The 13370-nt window shown below is 48.3% G+C and overlaps 1 pseudogene; it reads right to left on the bottom strand.

The window, feature by feature from the left end:
• Positions 1–3014: 3014 nt before the first annotated feature.
• Positions 3015–5751, bottom strand: LOC125942059 (uncharacterized; annotated as a pseudogene).
• Positions 5752–13370: the final 7619 nt, after the last annotated feature.

The following is a 13370-nucleotide window of genomic DNA, read 5'->3' as shown; positions in this document are numbered from 1 at the left end:
TTGCGTTCCCTTGCTTCGTCTTCTGGAACCAACTTCCGTGGGCGACCACGTTTCACAGCTGCCCGCTTAGGTAGACGCTTCATTTTCGCGTTCAGTACATGTGGCAACGTAAAGAGTGTCATATCTAAATTGCAACAATTCCTACCAGGCAATCTTACATCACTGGGCACTCGCGAATGCCTGCAAATTTACTTATCTCGTGAAACCACTACACGCTATACCACGAATACACATTTTGCTACTATCGCCGTGTACTTTTGCTTGACGAATGCTACTATAACCTTTCTAGGTGCTACTTCCGATCATTCCAAACACTGACGTGCACTGTCATTGTTAATCCTGCATATCTTGCCTTGAAGAATCATGCTTCAGACAGGTATTAAATAAGTGCATGGGTTATGGTTGCGAAGTAGATTACATATATTTTGAACCAGCATACGTTCCTAGATTCTGCAAGCATTTCGCGCGGGACGGTGACTTCGCTCTGTGCCACGTGCACACTGCGCGCACTATCCAACACTGCGAGCTGAAGCAGGCCTCCCTCGCTACTGCTGGCTTGCTGGCTCGTTGAGATGGCTAAAATAAAAAGCCAGCACACATGCGGTTAGTGTATGTAAAGAAGCAAAAAATAAACATGCCTTATGAATCACCGGTACAAATAGTGACAGAACATGTGTAACCTTGACGCAGTAAATACACATCACTTCAAACGCAACTGTGAGACAATTCTTTATTGTCTTGGTCCTGTAGGACAGTGCTATAAGTAGTCTTTGTACTGCAGTATAACAACAACGCAGATAAAAATTGCTATCCAGTCCAGGCTGTGAAGGTGGTCGAACAGCAAAACTGTAAGCGACAACTACAACGATTTCCCATTGCGACGTACCGAGCAAATTATGTCAGTTGTACAGTTTGAGAGACAATTCTCTAAATCAGCATACAACGCTTGGGCTTTGCACACAACTTGCAGGTTGCACTTTTCAGCCGCTTGATGACGCAATATACAGTCTGAACTTCCCGGGTCAATCATCACGGAGAGCTGGTGAGTACCATTGATGATCGCCGTCTTCAGGAACTTGGATGGACCACTGTCACTTGTTGGGTCCTCATTCACCATGAAGTTCCCAGCAGGGTTTGTTTTTGAACAGTCTGTCGCTATGTGCTCGTACCTTCGACAGCTGTAGCATTTTCGCTCTGACGGATCACGCTTGGGAGGCTCTGGCGTTTGCTTCGGTGGTCCCCCACCACTTGCTTGATGTGTGACACGTGCATTTGTGATCACTTGCTCGGTTGGACGCGTGGCATTCCAAGATTTTGAAGGCGGAGGCTTCCCACGAGATGTCGCGCTACCTGGGTCACCACCGTGTGGCTTGGCCCCTGGATACTGCTGCATTCTAGCTTCGGTTATTCGCTCTAGTCTTCGCAAGTCTGCCAGCAATTCGTCCTCGTTCTCGTGATCCTTCGCCGACATTGAGATGCATGCATCTTTAAACCGCAGCCCCACCAAAACTTGCTCTTTGGTATCCTGCATACCGAGGCCCAATGCCTTGCATAACAATGTCTTTTCAAGAAAGTATGCCGTGATGGATCCTCCCTTCATCTGGACTCTTTCTTGCATTTGCTTCCACTTTTCGGCCGTGCTTGTCTGGCCCACAAAAGTATTTTTGAAGGCTATCTTGAAGTCCTCCCACGTAGTAAGGTCATCCACACGGGCCTGAAGCCAAAATCGAGCAGGTCCCTTCATGTGAAGCCTGGCGTTTTCGAGTCTGAAGCTGTCCGGCCAGCCGTGCAGGACCGTCATGGAATCGATACTCTTCAACCACGCCCCGGCTTCGTGGCATGAGCCCTCGCCGTCGAAATCCTGGATAGCCTTATTTAGGTCCGGCATAACGTGGAACGCTTCAGGCTTCCTCTCGAAGCTCCAATAACCGCCGGTTTTGCTCCAGCAAAGCTTGCATCATTTCGTTAGTTCCGCCGCCGTCTGCCATCTTGGGCGTTGTCTATACGCCTGTCTGGGCGTACACACAGTTTTTCACCAACAGATAAACGTCTAGGCTTGCCAACGACACTCAGAGCGTCCATACGCACGTTTCCGAGGCGGCACAACGGCTCAATGTCGATCAGTCACAGAACGGTATCGTAGCGTCTCGCAGGCGTCACACAGAGCGTCCGCACGCACGTTTCTTAGGCAGCACGAAGACTCACGTTTCGAAGTCGGTACTTCACGAAGACGGTACCGTTGTGTCTCGTGGACGTCACACAGAGTGTCCGCGAGTACGTTCAAGGCGTCACACAGTCCCTTTTCCGGTCAGTACCTCACAAAGACGGCACCAACGCAGCGTCAGTTGAAAAGTCAGCGAGCGTCACCGTCGTCGCAATCCCCCGACATCGGTTTCCAGGGTCGCTTTACCACAAAGGTTTCGGTAAATCCCACTTCTGAGATGTCAAGGAATTCTTCGCAGACTCACATTTTGAACAAATAACTCTTTAATTGAGAAATAAGAGAAAAATAAGAGGAGTAACAACGTGCGTTACGACTACTTCCATCGCGGGTCGCCCTCCTTTCCTTCCCCCCATGTTGCCAGCCTCGCATTTTGATTCCGCTAACATATATATATATATATATATATATATATATATATATATATATATATATATATATATATATATTTAATATTGTATATCTATGTATGCACATCAAATTCTCTATGCATAGCGTAATGTGCCTCATGAAATGCATGTGCTTTACATCATGAAGTCCTGAGGCAATTCGCCTAATTAAAATGTTGATTAGAAGAGGTAGGCGGGTGGTGGTGGGGTGCGAAGTGATTTCGTCCGTCAGTGGGGCATGACGAAAAAGTGAGGTATGGCTGAAGAGAACAATATGTACACTTGAAGACAACTATCCGCCGGTTTGGAAATGAAACCGCGAAGCTCCTGATGGCTGCCGTAGGTAAACACAAACACAAAAATATGCATACACACAAGCACACATGCAGAGCGTCTCTTTCTCACTAGATCATCATGTGGATCATGAGAATCTTGCCCAGACGCTGCTTTGGAGTGGCAAAACCTTTCTTCGGCTTTTTCAACCTGAAGGCATGTGGAGGCAGGGAGGGCTTTTTGCTGGCCACTGAGGATGTGGACGGGCCGGCTTCAGATTCCTCCATGTCATTTTCTTTAGATTTAGGCGCCTCTTGTGCCTTCTTGTGGTGATTCGTTCGTTTGAGAGGAGGCTTGTTGGCTAGCTTGGACGCCGTGTCCTCGATGTGCGCTACACAGACTGCTTTTGCGTTCCCCCTCGTGTGTGGCGTGGTGGTTTTGGGCAGTTTGGAGCAAGCTTGGCTTTGTGATTGCATGCCTCGTCTCGCTCATCGCCCCCGAGGTTTGAACACGCGAAGCTCCGTCGTCCGAGGCTTCCAGTCCAGGGTAACATAGTCGTCGTCCGCGTGGCACTCCTTGAGGAGAGACTCCTCGAGGTATTCTTCCTCGCCGTACCGTATCCGGGAGGCGGCAGAGCCAAAGGGAGTGGGCCGCTTGAGCGTGGGCGTCGGGCCAATCCTTCCGCGCGGTCCGGCCAACCCCTGTGTCAAGCCCGTGCTCAACGGACCTACCTCTAGAAGCTCCTGTGCTGTGGGGTCCATGAGTCCACCCCCTTCGCACGGCCCAAAGGTGAACGCACTTTTCTGCATGGACAGCATGCCCTGGATCCTGTCCAACATCGACAACGATGCTCGGCCACCGCCCAACTCTTATTGAAGACTAACTCGTGTGCTGTCATTGTCAACGGCAATGCTGGACGCCAGCAGCAAGTCATCGATGGTTCCGTTGTTCGGGACGTCAGCAGTGTCCTCTTCACTGGCCGCCGTCTAGGGAACCACAGATCTGCTGGGCAGCCTTGTTGTGCTGGCAGCCTTGTTCTTTGCTGTAGCTGCTTTCTCCAACTTGCGCTTGCCATTGACTGAAAACCGAAGCTTGACAGTACGTTACTTGCTGTCCTGGGACTCCATCACAGGTGACGTGGTTCCAGCCGCGCCTGCTGCAACCTCCCCCCCCCCCCCCCGCGAAGTTGCCCATGGAGGCGTTGATGCTGAAGGTGGAGATGGGCGCTAGATCTGGGGTTGCGGGAATAGCCACGGCTCGCTCGTAGGAGCGGCGTGGCTGCGGTGGCGGGTTCTCGTCAACCACCAGGCCGTCATCGTCCGAATCGTTGAAGTCATACACCGACTCCTTGTGCAGCGGCTTCACAGGTGGCAGTGCCGGGGCTGGTTTCTATTTCACTATTTTTGCCTTTTTTGTGGCTGCCTTGGCCTTGAGTCCATCGGTGATTTCTCCCTTTGCTTTGCCCTTGGTGTTGATAGGCAGGTTCACCTTGCTGTTGATGCCCTGCTCGGAAGCCCCACCGCCCCTAACAGGCGTCACATTTTCCTGTACTGCAACGGCAGCAACCACCACTGTCTTGGCAACGTTTGCGGGTCCCTGCTTGCCCTTCTTGGTTTCTTTCTCAGCCTTAACCTTGCCATTCAGCTTGTTGTCTGCTGTTCCGACTTCCTTAGCCATATCCTTAAGGAGCTTTGGAACATTTCTCCCACTTGAAATTGCATCGAATTTAGAGTTAGGCTCTTAAGCCTAGTTTTTATGTGCGGTCATCAAGGCCTTCGCTCCAACAATCAGGAAGCTCGGGTTCTTGAACTCGGATGCTATTCTGCTTCTCCGCTGTTCGATGACGTACGATGCGGCGAACCAGTGGGTCGTCTCGAATGAGGGGAACATGTACTTATTTGAAGCAGGGCCAGTGTTTTGTACACGTCTTTATTCGCGTTTTAGCGCTTAAAGGGCTGCGGTGAATTGTTTGGGAAGTGGGGTAGGTGAAAAGGCAAGGGAGACAGTGTTTATAGGGGAGACCTAATTATCTACATCATGTAGCGTGATGCGGTCGCTGGTACGCCCGAGATGAAGAAGCCTGGTCCCAGTGGCTGGAGCCTCAGGATCATCCAAGAATTCATACAGTGACTGCCATAGCTCGTTGGCGGTCACAGCGCTGCTGTGCCTCGGTAGTGCCCAGGTCTGGATCGAGGTCTGTTGCCATTCCGTTTTGAGCGAAGCAAGGGCCTGGGGCCAGATGCCGCGGGCAGTCCGAGATTAAGTCTTCGAGGTCCGTGCGGGTGTTGCAGGTTCTGCAGTCACCCGCGTGTGAACGTGCCAGGCCACGTGGATCTTCCTTTCTGCGAAAACGCTGCACGATGAAGGGAGTAAGGAGGCTTCAAGTCTGTACCTGCCGGAGTAGAACCTTCAGCCGGCGAGTAGCAGCCTGGGAGGGAAAGAGAGGAATGTCCATGGGATTGGATCTAGTGAGGAGATAGCTGCTTGTGAAAGACAAAATGGGAACATCTGATATTTTATACTGTGCAATAGCTGTGAAGCACTTGACAAGATAAAAATTTCAACAGGCATCCTTGTTGCTCTGCACCTTTTAAAACGGGATGATAAATGATTTGATGTCAACTTTCTGTTGCGCATAAACCAGAGATGTGAAATATACTTCGCAGCCACTCTATGAAAGTGAGCCCAGCTTTAACTTGTGGCTTGTATTCAAAGTGACACTTCGGGCATTTCTTACAGTGCCTTCACCAAAGCCTTGCGGCTAGGCAGAACAGCCACAGCCGGAGCAAACAACTTGTTGACAGTTGTGACTAATTCGGTCAGGGCACCGCAGGGAAGGCGGCGACTGCTTGCAAAGTTCACCAGCATGCTGATCGCTTCAGCAGCGGTTGTCGTGGAATGTGACAGTGTGTCCAATGCAAATTTTGCCTCGCCTCTCGACAGAGATCCTCTTCAGGAGAGACAGGCAAGTCATCGTCTTCACTGTCAATGCTTGAACTACTACCTCTAGCAGCGATCAACCTATTCTTGAGACGGTATGGTTGGAGCAAACCAGCAGGAGGTATGATGCTGCCGATCGAGCCATTTGAAATGTATTTGTCATCGGAGTCACTGTCACTCCAGGGCTGCTCCTCTACCCATGGGTGTATGTAGTCATAATAAAAAGGTTCCCTGCGTTTTGCCCACTGCAGCAAACCACGTGGCACTACATAGCTACTATCTGAAGCATATGACACATCATCAGCATCGGATGGAGCGCCCTTTCGCTTCCTTTGTTTTGGCTTTGACTGTGGACGCACCTTGGCTGCCGTCGTCTTCTGTTTCCCAGTGCTGTTAGAAGCCGCAGTTTGGCCTGCAGAACCGAGTATTTGAAGGACGACCCGCTCGTTTAGCTCCTTGGGCTGCGGTGCTGGACTTTTCTCCACCACTCAATACATTGCCCATAGTGCGCTTAGCACGTGGGCCTTGTTCTTCCAGCTGTTGAGGCCCTGACATGGTAGTGTCGAGGGTAGGTGCACGGCCTCGCTTGTTGCCCTTGGCCAGCTTCGTTTAATTCTAGACTGTCACATTAGATGCATCCACACTCTTGCCAGCATTGGCAGTCACACCAGGCTGCTTGGAGCGTGCTGATGATTTTCTCTTTGGCTGCAAAAGGTTCTCCTTTCCAGTATTCGATGCATCAGCTGCACCTCTTTCAGCCGCCGGGCATTGATTGGCACGCCGCTGCAGCACAGCTGTGCCAGCAGCAGCCTTGCGAGTAGCTGCACGACCACGCTTTGCAGCCGGCTTTCCAGTTAACTTCGAGGCTCCTGCACTGTCACCAGCTTCGGTCAGTGCACCAGCAGACTTAGAGTGGGCCGACGGTGAACGGACCAGGCTTTCGGTATTCTGCGCTCATTTTGTCTTCGCCACAAGGGCCTGGGGATTTGCTGCACGCCCTCGTTTTCCCGTCTTGAGAGCTGCCTCTACCGTTACTGTGGAGTTGTCCGTCCCGCCGCCGGTTGGCTTGGAACAGCTTGGGCTTTCGGAGGTTCCTTTTCCGGGATTTGAGGCTTTGACTGCGGCACGCTTAATTGAAAGACCCCGCGCTGCACGCCCTCGCTTTGCAGCTACGGCCGGCTTCAGCGACTTCTCGGCACCTGCGTTGCCTCCAGTCATGTCCTGTGCAACGGCTCGCTTAACCCTACCGGCGGGGCCAGTGCAATGTTGTACATTTCTGATGCTTGTACTACAGCTTTGGCTGATTAGTGTCTATGTGTCGTGCTTGTATTACGTTTGTGTTGAGAAAACGTGCTACATTTTCTGCTAAGGGTTCTAGAGCATCGTGGCAGCGTTTCATGTGCAAGACATTAGTAACTAGCATTTTATGGACAATACAGCCCGACTAGTGCAGTAGACGTTATTTTTGTAATACTGCTCTTAAACTGACTTGCCTCACCATGGTAGCACTGATAAAGCACTATTATAGCGTGACCATTATTTTGAATGAAGTTACTGCTCAGACTTATACTGAGTGGGGTACGTGTAGCAAAATTATGCACGAAATGTCGGTTAAAAATGAACTAGTTGCACAAACTTAGCACACCAGTTTCAGGGTAACACAAGAATGGTAGAAAAATGTTCTTGTAATGCGCTAAGTGCTAGAGATGAGCACGGAAGGACGCACCTTACAAGGGTCATGAAGTGCAAAGTACTGCTTTGGATGTAGGTAGTTCATTGGTTGGCATTAGTAGTTTGCACACCAGCGTGCTGTTACTCAGTTTCTGTTACTGAGTAACAGAAAATTATTCCAGGAGTTACCTGTGCCTGCTTAAGAACTGGTGTCTACGTAAGAACTCTGGCTCTGCTGTAGCAGAATCATTCGGAACAGTCGCCACTTGCATCAAACGTTTCTCCCCGAGACTAATAAAAGTAATGTGCCGTTATCTCTTCATTCGAATAGAAATGAAAGCTCAATAATTCGAATATTGAATTAACGAATGAAGAGTAAAAGACTAGATTAGTATTTAACTTTGTGATGAGTGCCCAAACACAATTCCACAACAAGGAAAATCGGAACAAATTGTTGACATTTATTTCTTGTCAAGGAGAATACATTAGTAGAACCAAAAGTTTGTTTCAGTTACACCTTAGTAAAGCACAAAATATTTAGCTATTAGTTTGTTGAACTGTCCACAGCTGGGAGTACATTAGCATATAAAGTGCAACAGCGCAGAATATCTCATACATTGGGCATCATTACAGGTGAAATACTTCCACACCCCTTGTCATTTGTAACAAGTCGTATTTTGCATTCTGAATGCTCTGTCATTCCTCAAACCAGAACACAAAAGTTACATGTTGAAATTGAATGTTACAATACTGTTATGAAAAGTGGTAACAATTGGGCGGTGACAATGGGCTAGCAAAACTATATTTCATTGTCCCTTCAACTGGGTATGTTTTCTGAACACTTGACGTACTTTGGCAGTGTGCAGATTCTCAGTTGCCCGCCTGCCTAAATGGAACAGGCACATGTTAAGGTAGGTTTCTGCTATGCACCGTACAAGGTGGATGTAGTGGTTGCCAAGCGGAATGTTCTCAAACATGTGCTCATGAAGTTCTGCAAACAGGTCTTTCGTATAGAATGCATCAACAACTGGTGTAAAAGGTCATGCAGCAAGGTTCTGGATGCTAGTTTCTTCATGTGCAGTTCCATTGGGACAATTGATTCTGATTTCCGATAGATTCACTTTCTGATGGAAATCGCAGCCCTCCCCTGTTCTTCCTTACAATTAATGAATATGATTCTCCTGGCTCTGTAATAAGTAGTGCAGTCGTGCAGTACTCGCATGTCAGTTTTGAACACAACTTATGTGCTCATAACCTGCCATGTACGTGACAATCTTCCCCGCCACATTCGCTGATGTATTTGGGAGCAATGATGTAATCAGGCTCACTGCTGATATAGGACTGCTCAATAGTCTCAGCATTTAGAAGCTGCTTTCATTCCATTGATTGATTTAATACTTTCATCGATGAAGCTTTTGTAGAACTGCTGCATGATCATATTACAATGCTGTCCAGGCTCAGACAGTTTCCTGTTGAAACATTTACAAGCTCATTTTGAACAATAACCTTTTTAAATGCTGCACGAAACTGTTGTGCAGTTTGGTTGTCATTGTGCCCGCCGTGTGCTCGTGTCAGTCCAAAGAAGAGTTCAAGGTGATCCTGGCAGATTTTGTCGGCTGGAATGTATTTTAGCAGTGGTTTTTTAACAACAAGAAAGTTGAAATGGTCATTTAAAGTTTTCATGTGAATGGGAAAATCCAGAAAGCCTGTCTTTCGGCCGGGTTCAATTATTCTTTTTTTACTGGCATTTTCCCTTGAGGAGTACAGGTACTGGGTTGTGCTCTCAAACATGGTCTCAATAACCTTTGCATTCTTTTCATGTAAGGGCTTCATAAAAGCTTTTTGGTGCATGCTTCTTGAATTAAGGGCATCAAAATGTTGTTAATGTGCAATATAAAATTCTCGGTTGGCTGTGTGTTGGAGGAGCCTTCTGGTTGCAGTTCCCTGCACTCGGCCAGCGCTGTTGTGACAGAAGTACTCATCATTTGTACAGCAAGGCTGACTTTCATGGGTTGCCGTTCCCACTCGATGTGAGCTCTGCGCAACTTGTTGGCCAAGTGCAGGCCTTCTGTCTGCTGCACACTGTGCAGCTGCTCAGTGTGTTCCCAGCAAACTGCTTTACCGTTCTGATCAATAAAGCACCTCTTATGTGCATGTGCATTTCTGATGAGCTTTAGCATGTGGCGGGGATCAAGAAATGCTGCTACAGGCTGTCGGGTCATAGGGTTTGCAAATATCGTCTTTAAGTTTCTTAGATTTTGAAAGTTGCGTCCGAGCTCTTTCACCATGGACATATTGGCTGGGGCACCGTCACACATTGCTGAAACAACCATGGCCCCAGCATTGTGCATGCTTTGGAGGCACTGGTGTACAAGATTAGCCCGTTGTTGCCCATTTATCCCATCCACAAGAAAATAGCGAATGGTAACTTCCAGTGTCCGTTAATGGCCACTGCCATTATAAAAGCAACTTTTGCCTGTGGCAGGGAGTCACTATCGAAACCTGTTCCAATGTCAACAAATCCCTCAAAACAGTACCTGTTTCATTGAGTTTGCTGACGAATCGACATCTCGTTGACCATTAGGCTACAAATTGTCTGGTAGCCTTTGCTCCTCGTTTCAAAACATTTCAGTTTTAGTGCGTGAAATGCTTGAGATGAAAGCCCTGGATGCCCATCAACAGTTTCATACCACTTTCTTAGAGTTCTGGGGTGATGACGGCATGTATAAAAGACCTTTCTTACATATCGGTAGGCTCGGGGGGAGTAAAATTTAAGTGTCAAGGCAAAAGTTCTCAGCTCAGGTGAGTATACTGCGGGCATGCTTGCAGGACTCACCTGAGCTGATTTGCTGTTCCTGAGCTATCCGAAACTGTTGCTTGCTCTTTCAGTAGAATATTCTCTTTTAGTCATTTTGCAACTGTGCTTTTTCTTCTCTAGTCGCCACCTAGTCTGCTGGAGACGTTTGATTCTCCTCCTTGAGTGCACGTTAAGAAATGCAAACCATGCTGCTCTTGACCTCAAGTACGCCTTTTCTGGTGTGTCTGTCTGGAATAGTAAGCGAAGTAATAAATCCAATGCCCGTGATTCACATCCAAGTTTATATAACAAATATTATCAGAATTGGACATGATGAAAGCAAAAGTGTTTGCGATACCCAGAGAAAAATTTTAAAACTTGGCTCGCCACTCCGGCTGCATCTCCCATAGTTCCTTTGGAAAGGATACCTTAACAGCCTTCTCAATTTGAACTTCTACCCACTCACATGCTTAAAAACTGGTGGGTTTGTTGACTATTTATTGCAAACAGTTTACATCATGCTGTTTAACTACTGTAAGTAAAAATGTGCAATTATAGAGTCAATGTAGTACAGTGTTACACCCTGCCTAAACATGCACAGCTAAAACTTCTGTTAAGAATGCATGCCATGTATACTTCTTTCATCCTCATTAGCTAATAGGCTAGCTTACATGGCCATTTACGTTTGCTTGTTCCCGTTGTCGTGGATTCTTGGCAGAGGGTGGGTAACGGCCCGGTTAGGGTGTTCCTGCGTAAATTTATTATCTATTTAATTAAACAAGTTTGAAACGTCCTGGATCTTGTTCCCGGAGGACGTGTAATGCGGGCCTCGAATTAAGAACAAAGTCTTCCCATTAGTGTCAAGCATCTGGTGTCCGATTAGTCTTCTCTGGTGTCCAACCTTCGAAGCAACAAGAGGTAAACTGGAAACAGGGGATTCACACTCCTTCCACGAAAGTCGTCGACTTGGTTTCTTTCTCTGCGTGACGGTCATTTTGCCAGGGTCAGGCGAGTGACCTTCGTGCTGGTTCCTGCGTCCACCAAGGGTGACGGTTGTGGTCGCGTCTAAGTGAGCTTCTGTGTCATCGCGTCACAGCGGGTGTCCGGCCGCGTCGCCAGATAGGCGGCCGCCGATGAAGGGGGTGGCATCGGGTGATACACCCAAAGGATGCGCACTGCCGATTTGGGCGCTTGTTTGCCCGTCACCGTCGGTATCAGGCACTGTCGCCGTCTGGGCGACGACGCTGACAAAAGGGGCGGCCTCGATGGAAACAACCAAAGAATGCGCCCTGCCGATTCGGGACGCAACAGACTGCTCCGCCGCCGGAAGATCCGGCCTGAGGGCGACCAGCTGTCAGGTTGCCCGAAGCGTCGGTCAGTCGCGACCTCAGAGTTTCTTCTTGAAACGATGACCAATGGCACACTCGAGCTTGAGGTCGCAGCATTAACTTCTTTGTGGCCTTCTCCCAGGGAACACACCAGCTCACACGACCACAGGGCACAGGAAAGTGCCGTGTTCGCACCGAGAGTCATTGGTTCTAGCGAACAAACCAACGCACCTGCCTTATCTAATAAAAACACGAAAGCGGTCATCGAATCACTAAACCTTCGCTGAATCCAACAATTTTGAAATTAGACGAGGATCCAGAACCTTCTCGCAACATCCGATACGGTAGAGTCATTCACAGTCACAAAGCAACCACATGGCGCGCAAGCGCCCGTAATCTGCCTAAATCCACCAGGCTTTGCCTAACCCAATAATAAGGACCCCTAAATTTTTGCCGCTATAGAGTTCTTGCTTTGCCCAGGGGGTGCCGCAAAAATGGTGCTAAAAAGCGCCCCTCTGCCCTGGGTTTACAATATGGAACCGCCACTCTAGCTTGTGTTGTGCCACGGCCTGCATTGAATATCAGGCTCCGCCGATTTTTTCAGGGGTGGCACACTGCGTCAAGGCAAGAAATAATGCAACGCCAAATACGTGTACGTCGTACAAGAAATAAGCGGCAAAGTTTAAGCGCGGTGTCCATCGCAAGTAAAGCGAGTCGCGTACGAAGTTGAACGTCAGGTAAGGTGTGCACGCTGCTACACTCTGGCGCAAAAAGACGAGGAAATACTTTCAATAAATGAATTCAAAGCAGTGATATGCAGACATCAGATGTACGGAACTGCTCGAGCGCACAACGATACGCGCCGCGGCGGCAGCGGTCTTTCAGCACGCCGCGAAACAGCGGACGTCATTTAATCATTGTTGACGCTAAACAAGTAGTCATGTCTGCGCTAGGACCATCTGTCCCTTGAGCAACTGATAAAGGTCTGATGCAATGCATGTGAGCTCGCCGTAACGTACGTGCGAAACTGCTCGAGCGCACAACGATACGCGCCGCGGCGGCAGCGGTCTTTCAGCACGCCGCGAAACAGCGGACGTCATTTAATCATTGTTGACGCTAAACAAGTAGTCATGTCTGCGCTAGGACCATCTGTCCCTTGAGCAACTGATAAAGGTCTGATGCAATGCATGTGAGCTCGCCGTAACGTACGTGCGAATCGCGCCGTAGCGCGAGCTCGTGCGCTTCTTGTTTCATGTAGATTTTAATGACAGGGCTTGAACATCGATGTACTGTAATCAATACTACCTTGCTGCACTGCCTGAACATGCTGGCTTGAAATCAAGGATGAGCACATTTAACTCTCCATCCTGTGCTGATCGTAGTGGGGTAGTTTATTTATTTATTTATTTTATTTATTTTATTACCCACAGCGCCTTAACAGGCATTACAGTAGGGGAGGGTATAGATAAAAAAATAAAAAAATACATACAGTGTCAGTCACACAACTAATAAAATAATCACTAATCACAATCAGTCACAAAAATACAGATGTCATTGAAACAAACTTGAACGCAGTTATGCTAACATAGAAAAGAAAACATCATTAGACATAACAGAGGCAATGTTTGACGGCAATTGGTTCCATTCGCGGATTGTTCTAGGAAAAAAAGACAATCGAAATAAATCAGTCTTGCATGCGATTTCCCGTACCTTGAACATATGATCAACTCTGTCTGAGACATAGTGAGGTG

The sequence above is a fragment of the Dermacentor silvarum genome, unplaced genomic scaffold, assembly GCF_013339745.2.
Source record: "Dermacentor silvarum isolate Dsil-2018 unplaced genomic scaffold, BIME_Dsil_1.4 Seq971, whole genome shotgun sequence".
Taxonomy (NCBI): Eukaryota; Metazoa; Arthropoda; class Arachnida; order Ixodida; family Ixodidae; genus Dermacentor; species Dermacentor silvarum.
This window is presented reverse-complemented; position numbering and strand designations above follow the sequence as displayed.